This window comes from Cucurbita pepo, chromosome 6 (assembly GCF_057944985.1).
Source record: "Cucurbita pepo subsp. pepo isolate OVF chromosome 6, ASM5794498v1, whole genome shotgun sequence".
In the NCBI taxonomy this organism is placed as follows: Eukaryota; Viridiplantae; Streptophyta; class Magnoliopsida; order Cucurbitales; family Cucurbitaceae; genus Cucurbita; species Cucurbita pepo.
In genome coordinates this window covers 7,199,243-7,203,560 of record NC_141803.1, presented here as the reverse complement: position 1 = coordinate 7,203,560, position 4,318 = coordinate 7,199,243, and the positions used below count along the sequence as shown (strand labels likewise).

Genomic DNA, 4,318 nt, shown 5'->3' with positions numbered 1-4,318 from the left:
TTTATAAAATAAAAGTCCCAAACGTTCATGATGAGGTAAGAAGCCATTTTGGACTCTTCTTAAGAAGTACTTTTAGAATGTTCTTGATTCTTTGTATTAAACTTAAATCAAGTATGAATTAAAGGAATGTGAAAGAAAAACACCAAAAATCTTGAGTGAAGGCTCCAAACCGATCAAATTTCTCATGATTTAAGTAACATTAAAATAACCCACTAAATGAACTCTGCTGCCTATGAATTTTTAATCCTGAGCATAATGTGATATGTTAGGAGGTTATATGAAATTTGGTGGCCATTGGATAAGGTTAATTAGCTAAACCAATTAACAGTGTATAATGACCACAATGCACATGAGTAAATTTAACTTTGGTTCAAGAGGTAGATGACCCCCAAATGCTATGAAACTTTTTAATTAAATCTATATTTGAGTCGAGACTACTAGCTTTGAACGCATGAACGAATGACGTATGAAGTCTTGGACATAGGATGAACTCACAAGTCACAAGTCAAGAACAGAACTAAAGAGTCCAAGTACTTAAACAAGAAAAAGAAATAGTGTGATAGGTTAGAATCTTGAAACAAATAAATACAATGGAGGTGCAGGGAAGTGAACCCGTGCCTCTCGCATGTGAAGCAAGCGCTCTACAATATGAGCTATACACCCTTTATAGAATTAAGGCCCCGAATGTTAATGATGAGGTAAGAAATGTATAAACCTTAAACGAAGTATGAATTAAAAGAATGTGAAAGAAAAACACCAAGAACCGTGAGTTAATGCTCCGAACTATGAGCTATACACCCTTTATAGAATTAAAGCCCCGAATGTTAATGATGAGGTAAGAAATGTATAAACCTTAAACGAAGTATGAATTAAAGGAATGTGAAAGAAAAACACCAAGAACCGTGAGTTAATGCTCCGAACCGATCAAGCTATACACCCTTTATAGAATTAAGGCCCCGAATGTTAATGATGAGGTAAGAAATGTATAAACCTTAAACGAAGTATGAATTAAAGGAATGTGAAAGAAAAACACCAAGAACCGTGAGTTAATGCTCCGAACCGATCAAATTTCCAAAGAATTAAGTAACATTAAAATAACTCAGTAAATGAACTCTGCTGCCAATATTTTTAATACTGAGCATATATGATATGTGTAAAATTACCATAATACGAGACCTGAGACCTTAGATTGAATATAATGGAGGCCGCAGAGAATTGAACCATGTGCCTCTCAAATGCGCAGCGAGCGCTCTACCATATGAGCTACACCCCCTTTATAACATGAAGGTCCCAAACGTTCATGATGAGGTAAGAAGCCATTTTGGACTCTTCAAGTACTTTTAGAATTTTCTTGGATCTTTGTATAAACCTCAGACCAATATGAATTAAAGAAATGTGAAAGAAAAACACCAAGAACCGTGAGTCAAGGCTCCGAATCGATCAAATTGCTGGTGACTTATGTAATATTAAAATAATCCACTAAATGAACTCCGTTGCCTATAATTTTTTAATACTGAACATAACATGACATGTTAAGAGTTTATATGAAATTTGGTAGTTATTGGACAAGGTTAATTAGCTTAGCTAAACCAAGTAACGGTGTAAAATGTAAATGACCACCAATTGCTATGAAACTTTATTAAACGTAGATTCAATTTCAAACTACAACCACTGTGTCGCTTTGAAGATAAGAACCCAGAACAATAGTACCAAGACCCCTAGATAGGCTAGAATCTTAAAACAAATACAATGGAGGTGCAGGTAATTGAACCCCGTGCCTCTCGCATGCGAAGCGAGCGCTCTACCATATGAGCTACACCCCCTTCATAAAATAAATGTCTCAAACGTTCATGGTGAGGTAAGAAACCAATTTGGACACTTTTAAGAAGTACTTTTAGAATTTTCTTGGATATTTGTATAAACCTTAAACCAAGTATGAATTAAAGGAATGTGAAAGAAAAATACCGAGAATGGTGATTTAAGGCTTCGAACTGATCAAATTTCTCAGGATTTAAGTAACGTTAAAATAACCCACTCAATGAACTCTGCTGCCTATGAAGTTTTAATATGAGCATAATATGACATGTTAGAAGTTTAAATGACATTTGATGGTCATTGGATAAGGTTAATTCGCTAAACCAATTAATAGTGTAAAATGACCATAATGCACATAAGAAAATTTACCTGTTGTTCATGATCTAGAATGACCTCCAAATTCTATGAAACTTTGTATTAAACCTAGATGTGAGTTTAGACTATATCGTTTGGAACGCATGAAATCATTGCATAGGTTCAGACTGTGTCACTTGAAATGTATGAAGTCTTGGACGTAGGTTAACATTGTGTCGCTTGGATCGTATGAGCCTTGGACTCAGGATATCAAGTTCATGACTAGTACCATAAATACTAGGGGGAGTGTCTTGGAGAATAAGACAACAATCAAGGACTAGAAAAAGGATCAAGATTCAAGTTCTACCAAAATAACAGTACCAAGACCCTTAGACCAGAACTAAGGTTGAGACCTCATACTCCAAGGATCAAAGTCTTAAACATAGATCATGATAAGAACATACAATTCAAGAACAGAACTAAGGAGTGCAAGTACTTACAACTCCGGTACCCTATGGCATAAGTGAGCTACCCTCTGGCACATACGTGTGTCACAGTATGGGCGAGCGTGTCAAGATTAGTGTCTCGTACAGCTTTCTTTGAAATGGGCTTTTTCAAGGACAGTACCGGGCGGCACGGGTGTGCGGTGTTGCGTTCTAGCTCGCGTGTTGGAGGTTGCTACATACACCCGCTATCCGACACTGTATCTGTAAGTGACATGGCATGGGCACGGGAGGGCCAATGCCTCGATAGAACCTGGATGGATGGATGTTCGACAAGTCTCGATGAGATGAGCTACACGCGGGCCCATTCTCGATAGCATGACCAAGTGAGTTTTGATGGCCAACGACACCCTGAGACTCGGGAAGGTATCAAGACATATTGGCCATGTCGATGGAGATCGAGATAACAAGATGAGACGCGATGGTGCATTGAGAGTCCTTGGCCTGAGCAGAGGCAAGGTCGAGGCGAATGACTTGGCCTAGTGTAGAGGTAAGTAAGTTGTGTCGCATACTATTGAACATGCATGCGCAGGCGGCGTGTGTGATCGAACGAGCTTGGATTCTGCACAACCGATGTTCGATTGGCGAAGACAAACCTCGCAAAGGTTCGACGAAGCCAAAAAGTCGGGGCGAAAAATATATCTAGGACTTAATTTCTCTTAAAGCTAGTCATGAGCGTGTCTAGATCATGACGCCGCGCGATCAAGAATGTATGGCAGTAAGAACAAGAAAAAAGAAAGAAATTGTGTAATAGACTAGAATCTTTGTACTCATTCCATTTGTTAATTACTTATGTATGGATAAAATAAATGTATTGAAAGTTGTGTTTTAAATTCTTGTGTTTTATTTCTCATTAAAAACAAACCCATGTGCAAAGCGAGCATTCTACCATATGAGTTACACCCCCTTTATAAAATAAAGGTCTCGAACGTGTATGATGAGGTAAGAAGCCATTTTGGACTCTTCTTAAGAAGTACTTATAGAATTTGCTTGGATTTTTGTATAAACCTTAATCCAAGTATGAATTAAAGGAATGTGAAAGAAAAACACCTAGAACCGTGATTTAAGGCTCCGAATCTATCAAATTTCTCAGGATTTAATTAATGTTAAAGTAACCCACTAAATGAACTCTACTGCCTATGAATTTTTAATACTGAACATAATATGATATGTTACGAGTTTATATGAAAAATTTGGTGGTCATTGGATAAGGTTATTTAGCTAAACCAAGTAACCGTGTAAAATGAACCTAATGCACCTAAGGAAATTTACAATTTACCATTGGTTCATGATCTTCATGATTGCCAAATGCTAAGAAACCTTGCATTAAACCTAGATATGAATTGAAATGTATGAAGCCTTGAATACAGGATCTCAGGTTCATGACTAGTACCATAAATACGAGGGGATTGTCTTGGAGAATAAGACAACAATCAAAGACTAGAAAAAGGATCCAGATTCACATTAAACCTAGATATGAATTGAAATGTATGAAGCCTTGAATACAGGATCTCAGGTTCATGACTAGTACCATAAATACAAGGGAGTGTCTTCGAGAATAAGACAACAATCAAAGACTAGAAAAAGGATCCAGATTCAAGTTCGATAGGCTAGAATTTTAAAAAAATAAGAATGGAGGTGCAGGGAATTGAACCCCGTGCCTCTCGCATGCGAAGCGAGCGCTCTACCATATGAGCTACACCCCC

General features: G+C 37.4%; 1 non-coding gene across 1 annotated transcript; it reads right to left on the bottom strand.

The window, feature by feature from the left end:
• Positions 1-4,245: 4,245 nt before the first annotated feature.
• TRNAA-CGC (transfer RNA alanine (anticodon CGC)) lies at positions 4,246-4,318 on the bottom strand. Its single transcript has one exon. It is a non-coding gene; the product is annotated as a tRNA-Ala (tRNA).